The sequence below is a fragment of the Ailuropoda melanoleuca genome, chromosome 5, assembly GCF_002007445.2.
Source record: "Ailuropoda melanoleuca isolate Jingjing chromosome 5, ASM200744v2, whole genome shotgun sequence".
Lineage (NCBI taxonomy): Eukaryota > Metazoa > Chordata > Mammalia > Carnivora > Ursidae > Ailuropoda > Ailuropoda melanoleuca.
Genome location: NC_048222.1, coordinates 99,795,178 through 99,809,072, shown reverse-complemented (window position 1 = coordinate 99,809,072; position 13,895 = coordinate 99,795,178). Strand labels below are relative to the sequence as shown.

General features: G+C 35.6%; 1 pseudogene; it reads left to right on the top strand.

Moving 5' to 3' along the window:
* LOC100480421 overlaps nucleotides 1–13,895 on the top strand; it is a 182,752-nt pseudogene that overhangs the window by 158,217 nt on the left and 10,640 nt on the right.

Sequence of the window (13,895 nt, the reverse complement as noted above, 5' to 3'; positions counted from 1 at the left end):
CTAATAATCATTCTTATTTTTTCAAAGATTTTCCAAATAGGAATGATACAAATAGGATGGTTTTGAAATCAACACACCTATTGTGCATGACAATCTGCTTTCATATATGATTAAAGAAGAAAACTAGTAATGCTTTTCTTAGAACAAAATCTGTTTGCTGTATAAAAAAAACATAGCACAAGGGATGGTTATTCATAAAATATCTCCTCGAAGTTATCAAAAAACAGAGATAAAATTACTTGAAGCATAGAAAGTCAAAGTCAACTATTTAGACTTGTCTTATAACTATCTTCTCTCTATTCATCTGCCCACTGTAAGGTCAAAAAGCAGATTTTAAACTGATTAATCAGTACTTTTCTAAGCTAGAGAATTTACATAAAACTAACCAGGATGGCACTGATATACTTTGCTTTTTAAAGATACATTCTAATAAAATTAAATTGTTCACGTTTATTGAAATTATTCCCATTTTATATAACGTGAACTTTTACTTTTTGAACAAGACCAATTAATATTCTTTTCTAATTTGCATTAAAATGATAATGTAAGCTTAATGTAACATTTCTTATAAATGTACTTTTTCCTTAATGATGGAATATGCCAATTTTATATTTAAAATATATTAATATTTAATATTAATACATTCAGTTAATATTAATATATTCTAAGCAGTTTTCTAAACACCAGTATTGATTCTAATATTCTCGGATTGTCTGAAATTAATGCCAAAATGGCAGTAGGGTTTATTTGGCATGGGAGCTGTAGGCACATGCTAGATGGCACTTCACAGTCGGCCTCCCTGTGCTGTTAGCTCTGGGGCTCATGCGTTGCCCACTGCACTGTCTCTTCACCATCTATGGCTCTTTCTGGAGTTCCTTGTCTAATAACACCTCCTCCTTTCTCTTCCCAAACCCTACCTAACTCTCGAGTTCTCCTTGAGCTCCTTCTTCTCAGGAGTTCAGAATTAAGTTGAAACCCCTCATTCCGTAGGTATGAGCTTCCTGAGGGCAGAGGGCTTTGTCATTTCTGTCACTGCTCTGTCTCCAGAGCCTTGACCACATTCTGACACAGACGCACTCAGTAAATATTTGTTGAACAAATAAATGCAACTCACAACGCATTAGCTTGCTCGTGTCATGGGTAGTTCAAGCTTGTCTTGTTAACCTCTCTAAATACATCACAACTTCCTCCTAAGACATGCCAACATTTAACAAGTTTGGATCTGCAAGTCTGGCCCTTTCTCCTCAAAGCTCTCGTCCTACAAATGAACAACCACGTCCAAATGAATGGAGGGCTCTGTGTCAGGGTGCCTGCGCACCGGTTAGGCTTAATTCAAGTATGAATAAATTGAGAGAGCAGCGCTGTGTTTATGCTTTATAGGCTCTAAAGTAATATGATAAATATTCGTGATACTTACATTCAAAAAGGAGTAAAGATATAAACTAGAAATAAATCTTGAGGAATGTACTTTGCCTGCATAACTTTATGACTAATGTCAAAAGTCGTCACACAATATTTAATGGAAACGTGATGGTGACAAAGCATTTGACTTTGGCACATAGGACTCCTGAAGGGCCAGGTTCCAAATGCTGTTTACATGAACGTTTTCTTAGGACCAGTAACTGACTTTCAGCTCTGATGTCAGCCCTTCCTTTCTGCACTGCATGGGGAGGCTGCGAGGGGCGGGGGGCTAATGTAGATTACCAGCCTGTTCGTCTCTCCCCTTTTGAACCTCAGTGGCCTCTAATTACCAGCTTACTCTAATTATTCCATCTCATCACATTGTCCTGCTAATTCCTTGCTCTTAAGTCCCCGCATCTTTGGACTGATGGTATTTTCTTCTCAGGGCACAATTTTTATATTTTCAAAATACAGAATTCGACATGTTTTTTTAAAATTATATCTCCTTGTGGAAAAAGGAGAAAAAATAACAAAGTTCAAAGTGATTGCCTACATGTAAAAAATTATAAAGTGATTTTTCCACAAATTTAAATAACGACAAGAAGATTTCTATCCCCAAAACTATATTTAGCATTTCCTTTCTGGTCTCTGAAGCTCAAGCAACAACAACAACAAAAATTACTTTGAAGAGAATTGAATTAAATAGTGAAGGTTCCTATTGAGCTAGCCCATTTTATTTTTTAATTTTTTCCCAGCTTTGTTACAGAAGCTAAAGAAGAAGAAGAACGAGAAGAAGAACAAGAAGTTGTTCGAAGCCAGGGACCCATATGCTATTCTGTATATCCTTTACCATTACGTTGTATTCTTAATTTGAACTGTTAGGCAATATTCTAATGAAAAGAACTGATTTGACTGAATCAACTTTCTAAGATTCATAAAGATAATATAAATTTGCTTAGAGCATGATCATATAATATCCTATTTCCATTTGGGGAAGACAATTTTTCTAAAGATTTGAAATATTTTCATTCCGTACCTACAAAACACAAAAACTAATTTTGCCAATTCTTGCTTCGAAATTCTCAATTATTGTTTACTTAAAAGATAGGAATTTTTAGGGACCACAATTAATCAGGGTGATACTTCACACAAATATTTACTATCTCTCTTTCTGTCTCTTCAAAGCCACAGTGCATCAGGTTTGAAATGGCAGTTGTCCAGGGGGATTTGCTCCCAATTATTTTGATCTCATGTTCTTTGTCTATGTGATGACAAAGCAATAGCATGTTTTTCATCAAAGGCAGGATATACATTATTCTTTCTTTGATCTGTAAAAGGAAATTCTTGAGTAGAAAGGTGAGAGGATAGACCCTAAGACTTTTTAATGCTCTAATCTGAAAATAAATAAACTGCTTTTAGGTGAAAAGTTAGAAGTTCTTAAAAGCACAATTCCAAAATGAATAGGCCCTGATTTTTCTATTAATCTTGAAATCTTTAAATCAAAATGACTCCTCCCTTTTTAGACTTCTATATATCTCTGAGCCCCAAACTGGAGATACTTTATTCACTTGGAAGCAAGCCTTCTACTATATTTTAAGCTTGAAAATAAATAAGATCTTTGAAACTCAATGTATTTTAAAGAGTGATATTTTCAATGCCTTTTCTCTGCATTTTTTCTGTTTATTTGAACCTCTGATTGAACTGGCAGACATGGTCTCCTTGCATTTTCCATGCCCCCTGAGTTCTCAACATTGTACTCACTTCTTTAGTCAGCTTGAGACCAGATTACATATTGCCTCTTAGCCAATTCACTTACTTTTTCTTTTTTCAATGCATGTTTATGTGAGTGAGTGTGTTCCTCTTTGGAGACATATAACTATTAACAAGAATTAATCTATAGAATGTTTTCTCCATCTCTCAACTCAATTTTACCCTTTAACATAAAATTAGGTATGATTTTTATTCCATAACTCAAGGATAAATTCAGAAAACCACAAAATATTTCAATTTTCAACAGATATTTGATTTCTATCTTATTTGATGCACAATATATTAATTTGAAATAGATGATATGTCCAAACATAATACTTAAAGCCATAAATCTTCTAGGAAAAAAACTTAGAAGAATATCTCCATGACCTTGGGTTGATATGGCTATCTTAGAATACACAAAAATATTAATTGAAAAGAAAAACTGATAAATTAGGTTTTATCAAAATTTAAACATCTGCACTTAAAAAAAATAGAAAATTAAGAGGAAAATTTACTGGTGAAAATATTCACAATACATATATTTGACAAAGGACTTGTGCCCAGAATACATAAATAACTTCTTCAACTTAAAAATTAAAATTCAAATAATATGACAAAAAATGGACAAAATACATAAACAGAAGATAGAAAAGTGGGAAATGAACACTTTAAAAAGTGCTGAACATTACTGGTCAGTAGGGAAACGCAAATTAAAACCACCATGAAATATCCCTTCATCCCTCTAGATACAAAATTAAAAAGACTGACAATACACAATATTAGTAAAGATATGAAGCAACTGGAACTCTTCATGCATTTCAACAATTCCATTCATACGTATAAATTTTCCCAAAGAACTGAGAACATATGTCCACAAAAATCATGTACATATGTTCATAGCATATTTATTTGTAATAATCCAAATGCCCATCACCAGGAGTGTAAAAATCACTAAGATAATACTGAACAAAATGAAAGAGACGAAAAAGAGATTCCATGTCAAAAGGTTTACTGTGGGTAATATCTGGAAAAGGAGAAGATGGGAAGCAGAATGAACAAAGGAGTTGTCAGGGCAAGATGCATATCTGACTGTTCCTGCCAAGTCAATGGGGAGTTCTAGAGCAGGTTGTCAATTAGTACAATCTACTTTGGGTAAAAGTGGCCAGACCCTTGCACCACCAGCTTATTCAGTAATTGTCTTAGGGCTACTCTAAGAAGAGCATGTCTTTAAATTATGGCCACCAGACTTGGTCATTGACTGAGGATCACCAAAAATAGTGTGGCCTTGGCTCAAAAGCTGAGGCAGACCATGCAGAAGCTCATAACCAGAGGCTGTCAGCGAACCACATTCCTGGCAGCTGGTGAGGAGACCTTTGTGAAGGGTTATTTAAGCAGTACATCTCATGATATTCACCCTGGAAGGCTTAAATTATGGAAGTTTCAAAACTAGCCTAAGGTCTGAGATGTCATGACAGTGATTATCTTTAGGGAACAGAAAGACATTCGTGGTTAAGAAGGGTCATAAGAGTGGTTTCTGTGGTGCCAGAAAGGTCCTATTTCATAACCTAAGTGCAGGTTATGTACGTGTGTTTATTTTACGATATTTCATCAGGCTATACCCTTATTACTTGTGCACTTTTTTGTATATATGTTTATTTAATTTAAAGAAGAGCAATATTAGTAATTTCAGTAACAGGAATGTAACCCAGATTTAAAGAATGAGGGAGTGGTGGAAAAACATAGACTATACACACACAAACACACACACACACAATTTTTTAAAAAGCATAACATCTAGAAAACAGCTTCTGTTGTACTGTATTGAAAGACAAGATATTCATGAAAGTATAAATGATTACAATATCCAGATACTAATTAAAGTGTCAGAATAAAGTCTAATGAGCTAAATTTAATCTAATATCTAATAAAATTTATAATTTAATGGACTTTGAAATACAGGAATAACCTTAAATATAATTTAAATGTTTATAATACATTCATCTTTCCTGAAGCAAATTTCATTTTTCTTCCTTGAATTTCTATTTTTAAACCTAATATAAACATTATCTTACTAATTAAATGGTACTACACAATGTTTATGGAATTGAATTAAATCCATCCAAAATAAACTGACATCAAAAATTTAATTTATGTTATTTCTCCTGTCTCTAAGCATCATACTATACAAAAGCTAATGCTTGTCTAGTTTCCAACACACATATAAGGTACAGGTAAACACATGTTTTGATAAAACCATCATGTGTTAGGACACTATTGTAGTTCCTAGGAATAAGAAGATGAATGCAACAAAATGCTTACCATAGGGAACTTAAACTGTAGGATAGGAAAATACACTTACGTAATTAACCATAAGACAAGGTCATGGGTGCTATACAAGTAGTAAAAGAATGAAGATGTGGAAGCAGAGAACAAAGATCTTACATCTCTTTCATGTCAGGGAAAGGACCGTCCTACTAAAAACCCCAGAGAAGTCTTCTTTAATGTGTAAATAAGAGTTTGCCAAGCAGATAGGCAAAGGGTGGACCTTTTAGGCTGGAGGAAAACATAATTAAAGGTAGAGATGGGGAAAGATGAAATCTTGTGATATTCTTAGGGTTGTTGAAGACTATAAGGTAATTGTAATCATATTTGTAGTCCAGGTGGTGATGGAAGAAGGGTATAGAGAGAACTAGTAGTCATAGCTGGTAAATAGACTGGGAATATACAATGAAGATTTAGGATAGATGAAGAAGTCTAGAACAATAATTTGAAATAATGCTTTGAGGACAGAAGATGCGATACTGGAGAAAAGCAACTTATAAAGGCAAAGAAGCCAGTAAAAGATCTGGGGAGAGAAAAGAAAGTAGAGAAGTAGAAGGAGAAGAGGTGGTTAACCCAGAAGAAGAAGGTAACCAGAAGGGTCAAAAGTTTTACTGAAGTCATGTGGGACAAGATATGAGAAGGGAACCTTGGAACTTGGCAGGGAGAAGGTGCTGTCAACAGACTGCTGTGGGAAAGTCAGAATGCAGGTGGCCTTGGCATGGAAAGCTGAGGAGTGGAGCAGGAACTTGGGCTGGAGTCTTCAGAATTGTTGCTGTGGCGGTGCATTTTGAAAGGGGGAAAAAGCAGAGGAACCATTAGTTTGAAAAGACAAAAAGGATAGAATTTTTTGATTTTAAAAAATAGAAAGACAAAAGGCGTCCAAATCAGCAAGGAAGAAGTAAAACTTTCACTACTTGCAGAGGACATGATACTCTATATAGAAAAGTCAAAAGACTCCAAAAAAAAAAACCTGCTAGAACTGATACATGAATTCAGTAAAGTCACAGGATACAAAATCAACCTACAGAAATCTGTTGCATTTCTATACACCAATAATGAAGCAGCAAAGCGAGAAATCAAGGAATGGATCCCTTTTACATAACATAAGATACCTAGGAATAAGCCCAACCAAAGAGGTAAAAGATCCACTCTGAAAACTATCAGACACTGATGAAAGAAATTGAAGAGGACACAAAGAAATGGAAAGACATTCCATGCTCATGGACTGGAAGAACAAATATTGTTAAAATGTCTATACTACCCAAAGCAATATACACATTTAATATAATCCCTGTCAAAATGCCAACAGCATTTTTCACAGAGCTAGAACAAACAATCCTAAAATTTGTATGGGAACACAACAGACCCTGAATCACCAAAGGAACCTTGAAAAAGAAAACAAAGCTGGAGGCATCACAATTCCAACCTTCAAATTATACTACAAAGCTATAGTAATCAAAACAGTATGGCACTGGCACAAAAATGGACACATAGATCAATGGAACAGAATAGAAAACCCACAAATGAACCCTCAACTATATGGTCAATTGATCTTTGACAAAGCTGGTAAGAATATCCAGTGGGGGGAAAAATGTCTCTTCAACAAATGGGTTTGAGAAAACTATACAGCAACATGCAAAAGAATGAAACTGGACCACTTTCTTACACTATACACAAAAATAAATTCAAAATGGATGACAGACCTACATGTGAGACCTGAAACCATAAAAATCCTAGAAGAGAATACAGTCGGTAACTTCTTTGACATTAGCCACAGTAGCTTCTTTCCAGAAATGTCTCCTGAGGCAAGGGAAACAAAAACAAAAACTATTGGGGCTACATCCAAATAAAATACTTCTGCACAGAGAAGGAAAGAATCAACAAAACTAAAAAAGCAACCAACAGAATAAGGGAAGATATATGCAAATGACATATCTGATAAAGGGTTAGCATCCCAAATCTATAAAGAACTTCTAAAACTCAACACCCAAAAAATGAATAATCCAATCAAAAATGGGCAGAAGACATGAATAGACATTTCTCCAAAGACATCCAGATGGCCAACAGACACATGAAAAATGCTCAACATCACTAATCATCAGGGAAATACAAGTAAAAACTGCAATGAGATATCACCTCACACCTGTCAGAATAGCCAAAATCAACAACACAAGAAACAATAGCTCTTGGAGAGGATGTGGAGAATGGGGAAACTGTGGTGCCTAAATGGGGTGTCTTGATCAGATGGGGGCCCCCAGATGTGTAGCGACAATCATGTGAAAGCCAGTGGCACAGGTGGTGAAAGAATTTACCTGAGGCAGAGGAAATAGAAGTTTATTGAATACACTGCAGGGGAGCAGCGAGAAAGACAACAGAGTAGAGACTGTCTGCCCTGACCTAGTGGGTGGGGCCATTTTTAAGGGGGAGAATGAGGAGTTACGGCAACATATGGAACTCTCCCTTTTTTGGGAACTGCACATAGTTATAAATAGCCCATTGGTCAGTTAGAGCCTGTGGTTATTTTGAGGTGGGTCACCTGATGGGCCTGTCTGTATTTAGCCAGGTGCTCTCCATGGCCCTTTTTTGCATTCCATTGCTCAAGCCTTTTTGTGTAAAATTGGCCTCTATAGGACCCTCCTGCATCGTTGATGGGAATGCAAACTGGTGCAGCCACTCTGGAAAATAGTATGGAGTTTCTGCAAGAAGTTAAAAATAGAAACACCCCATGATCCAGCAATTGTACTACTAGGTATTTACCTGAAGAATGCAAAAGTACTGATTCAAAGGGACACGTGCTCCTGATATTTATAGCGTTATCTACAATAGCCAAATTATGGAAACAGCCCAAGTGTGCATTGATTGATGAATGGGTAAAGAAAATGTGGTACACACACACACACACACACACACACACACACACACACACTGGAATATTACTTGGCCATAAAAAAGAATGAAATCTCACCATTTGCAATGACATGGTTGGAGCTAGAGAGTATTATGCTAAGTGAAATTGTCAGTCAGAGAAAGATTAATACCGTATGATTTCAGTCCTTTGTAGAATTTAAGAAACAAAACAAATGAACAACGGACAAAATAAAAAAAAGACAGAGAGAAAAATCAAGAAAAAGATTCTTAACTATGGAGAACAAACTAAGGGTTTCTAGAGGGAGGTGGGTGAGAGGATGGATTAAATAGGTGATGGCGATGAAGGAGGGCACTTGTCGTGAGAAGCACTGGGTGTTGTATGGAAGTGTTGAATCACTGTACTGTACATCTGAAACTAATATTACATGCTAAGTTAACTAACTAGAATTTAAATAGAAACTTAAGAAAAATAAAGAATAAATAAAAAGTAGAAATGCAAAAGTACAGTTATAGTCTGAGTGGAATAAGTCTATAAAGAAGAAATAGTAAGAGATGTAAGAGAGGAGCTGAGAGGATTGTCAAAAAAACTACTATTTGCTTTTGTCTGAACTAGGAAGCAAGTGAGGAAGAATAAGCATGTAAGTAGGTTTAGAAGTAGAGGGATTGATTCAACTTCTAAACTGGGCTAAGGACTACTGAGACCAGAGAAGGAGACACTACCATTTTGTAGGGATGGGTCTGTAGCTGGGGTGTCAGGAAAAAGGCATCTTACATGACACCGGTCAGTGCCAGAATTTGACAGTTGTGTTTTCCTGGAAAACTTGCCCCAAAATACCCTACCTCGACTGAGTTTATCTTGTGTGCAGTCCCACATCTAATCCCTTCCTTTCTCTTCTCTTCCTCCCTTTTTTTGTCCAAAGAGCACATTTTCTGTCCTCCCCATGCCCATCCACCTTCACTACCCCTTTCTCCTTCCTGAAGCATTTGCACAAGATTTGAAAACTCTTACTTGAGTCAGACTTCATATATTAATGGTTATGGTAAAAACAATAAGAATATAATAATCACGACAGCCATCTTTGAAGTTCTGATGCTAAGGCACGGAGTATAAATGAACTTGCGCAAAGTTTTACAGGCAGTTAAGTGGGATTGGAAGTGTCAAACTCAGGCAGCAATTACTCTGAAGTCCTCCCTTTTACTGTGACCTCTTTAATCCCATTAAGAAGGGTTGAGAGGCCAACCTGAGAAAATGGTATTCATGTTCTCAGATATTATTCTCTGAGTTAAAATTGAGCTAAAGGCTTTGGAGATTTAGCTCTGAATTTTCAAAGGACCTCCAGTGGGCTTGCATTTGAAGCATTTGCAACTAAATAGTTCACGATTAATTCCAAAACAATTCAAACTGCTCTCCAAAAAAAAATCAAGTGAAGTTGAGCTGCACTCAACACTTTCAAGCATGACTAAGCTCTTTTCACCTTCTCCAGAGATCCACACCATTGCACACAGGATTTACTGCCTTAAACTTGGTAAATGTGGAGCAAGTGGATAAAAGCAAGTGTAGATGATTTTATTACTGAAGTTTGTTTCTATAAAGTTCAAGTGTGCCAAGGGAAGTAAAAAAAAAAAGTTTAATTTTTATTTCATTGTATTTTCATTTTTTAGTTTTTTAAAGATTTTATTTATTTATTTGTCAGAGAAAGAGAGAGAGAAACAACCAGGGAGAGTGCAGGCAGAGGGAGAAAGGAGCCCAGTGGGGGACTTGATCCCAAGACCCTGGGATCATGACCTGAGCTGAAGGCAGATGCTTAACTTACTGAGCCACCCAGGCACCCCAATTTCATTATATTTTTAAATGTTGGGCACATTTGGTCATTTGGATAATTCAGAAACCTCAAAGCACTGGAGGGTAGATATAAATGAAATCACCGTTATCAGGGAAAAATGCATGTAAATATATCTGAATAATCATGTTTTTAAATTGTAATATACAGAGTTGTAGCTGCCCTGAACATGCTCTATTAAACCATCCTGTTAGTATTTCATTTCCGTTAGTGACATATCAGTGGGTGGTTAGTAAGGTAATCATGCCTTATGCAAAATTTTACACAGTAACAAGTGTTACCAAATAATAATAATAGTAATAATGATGATAATAGCTAACTCCTAAGACTATGCCCCTGTTTTGTAAGTTACTTGGGTATTGAAAGGCTTTATGTAAGACAGCCTTCCCCAAGTTCTCTAGAGTTTGAAGGAGAAGGCCCTCAATTTCAAAGAACTCTCAGGAAAAACAACTAGCTAATAACTTAATGAAACGACTCTTATTCTAGAAGTCATGTGGTAGATGGGTAGTTCTCAAACACAATGTGAATCCACATTGGCTCTGCAATAGAAGTTTACTCCAAGTTCTATTTAGATCAACCACTCAAACATGAATTAGGTTCACCTGAGATGTTTGCTTAAAATCCATCTTGTACAATACCCTAAAAATGTCAATGTCAGTAAAACTAAAGTAGGACACACAACTTTGTATTTATATCACTTCCAGTAATTATGTTATAGCTGGTTGAGGCACAGCCTTTGAAAAGTGTGTCTTTGATGATCTACTTAGAAGTAATAAAATCCTGAAGATAAGGAAACTGAATGTGTCTGAGGATTAATTCATTTTCCAAAAGATATCAAACTGTTCCTCCCCATTCTACCTTGTAAACCTCTCCATTTCTCTTCATTCCTTCTGCCATCACTCGAATACTCAGTATCCAATATATTGTACCTAGAGACGGCTTTCTATTTGATTCCCTACCTCTGATGTGGCTTCCCTCCATTAAATTCTCTATCCCAATTATCTTTAAAGTGGGAACTGTTCATTTCCCAGTACCCAAGACGATTTACTGCACCTCCAGAAAAAATATTCTTTTCTTTTATAATTGTTTGTATCTTAAAAAATAAGAAGGAAATAAAGCTTTATAATTATCAAGAATCAGGGATTGACTCAGTACTTATAATCAATCTTCAAATCATTTATTAAGATGTTACATAGGAAAGTAAAGGTATCTTGAGAAAGCCTGAGGATTCTATAAGGATAGTGGTCCCTAAACTCAGGAATTCACTTTCAGTGTGCTACAATGTGTGCCTGGCTACATGGATTTATAATTTATATCACTAAGTCTTAGTCTTCAAAAAATGGAAAATTTGATTTAAAAAAATTCCTAAAAAAATTTGAATGGAAGTTAACAGTCATATCACAAACAAACAATAAGAAAATATTAAGGCTCACAATTCTAAAACTAGCTTTTTGCTGGCTGCTTTATCAGGTAAAGACAGCAATGATGATCTAATCAAATTTGACAACAAATTAGATAAAGTCTGAAACTACCTACTATAGCTGATAATATTGCTATTATCATTACTAGTGAACTTCAGCCTAAATGCACATTAGATCTTGAGATATTGGCCCACAGGGTACCGCTCTATAATTTATAAATAAGTAAATATATTCAAATGAATTGCAGGCAGGTACTGTTACCCTGACAAGTGTAAATGATCACAGTGCTTGATCATTAAGCTCTTTGGTCTATACAACAACCAGAATGACCCCAAGACACGTATTGATCACTTCACCTTTCCTTCAATGGTTTCCTACTACCTTTAACATAGTTTACAAAGCCTTTCTACTCTAGCATCTCACATGCCTTCTTTTGGGCTGCTTTCCAGACACACCAGACTTCTTTGGTCCTATGGGATTTGCCAGGCTCTCTCTAGCCTGGGCTTCCCCACGCTGTCTCATCTGCCTGCAAATTCTTTCTCTTACTCCTTCTGCTGTTTACCTTTACTACTACCCTTCAGATTATCCCTGCTAAAAGAATTCCTTTTAGTGGACCTTTCCAACACCTTAGGATTAAGTTAGACTCCCCTCTTCATATGTCTTCTTAGACTACTCTGCCCTTTTTCTATTAAAACACTCACACTTTACTGTAATTACTAGTTAAATTCTTTATTTCCCCCCAAAGTCAGTATAAACTGAGGTCAGAGGCCAAGACTCTTTCACTGCTGTATGCCCGCCACTGCCTAACATAATGCCTGTTTATTTAACACTTTGAAAAAAGTTTTGGAGTACCGTTTAGGTAAATTCAGGCAAAAGCAAACTCATATGTGTCCAATTATCTCCCTAAAAACTTAGGTCACCAGGAAGTATAACAGAAGTGCCTGTGGTTTAAATGGGGCCAATAATCTGGGCTACTCAGTAGAGTGACTCCTCTAAGAGTAAGATAGTAATTTTACTTATACCTGGTGGAAAATATATAAAGATCCAATGGTCTTTGGGGATCTTTGAGCATTTAAAATTCTATTCATTTTGTTTCTCTGAATGGCTCTTATAAAATAAATTAAAAAGACAAACGAAATCACACTGAATCCCTTATAGAAAATGGAAGTGTTACAGAAAAGGTAATAGGTTATTGTCATTTTGCCAAAAAATACATTGACAATCTGACTTTCATCCAACCTTTCAAACATGCTGTATAAAGAGCCGTATGTTTGGGGATGAACCAGTTTGTTTTAAAGGAAGAAAGTTATGCCAACATTAAAGTTGCTGTGACTGAGCACTTGAAACAAGAATTATAGGGAGACATCAATAGGGCAAGAACATTCTCTTAGGCAACGAACCTCAAGAAATTTCTCTGTTCCAATGATCACCTTAATGCTTAAGTAACTCAGCTAGAATGCTTTTAATCATTGTGGCAAAGTTTATAATGACTTACTATAATTAAGACAAAAGAAATAATGAACTACAGCAAAGCAAAATACTTAGATTTTGTTGAATATTAAATTCCCTAGTTAGTGAAATAGGACAGCCTACCCAAAAGAATGAGGGATGGAAACGGGTAAAAGCAAATTGTATGAGGAAACTTTCAAAAAAATTAGCCTGTCTTGTCTATACATTTTCTTTCACTTATACCTATTAATCACTGTCTGTAGAAACAAATGCCTTTTTAAAAATTAAATGTAATTTATTCACATTCTAGCCTTTTCCTTATTGATGGTGTTAGCATTTGACATTCGTTTTTGTGTGATTTAGTACCTAGGTATGTGAAGTAGTGGGATTATATACACATAGATAGATAGATTTTTTAATGTACCAGCTATAATAGCAGACATATTAAAAAGAATGATTCATATAGCCATCATGTAAATGCTCAATCATGAATATAATGAAAGAGCCATGCAATTTTTTTTATAATTTCGTTTTATAATATGCCTTTATTAACTTTGATGTGTTGGAGGCGCAGCTCCTGAATGGTTACTGTGATAGATTGGTTTATGCTAACGATTTGGTCTCTTTTTAATGAAATTGCTCCTTGGAATGGGAAAATGTGGTTTATTTTGAGAATGATTCTTCTTCATGTCTTAGCCTAAGTCATGTTTGTGTGAAATTAACTGCTCTATGGTTCATGAATTATTTCTGGCCTCTATCACCATCCCTCATAAAGAAATGTCAAAGGGAAAACAAGCTATGTAAGCTCAGTGGTGGTCACTATGTAATACAATAGATAGCA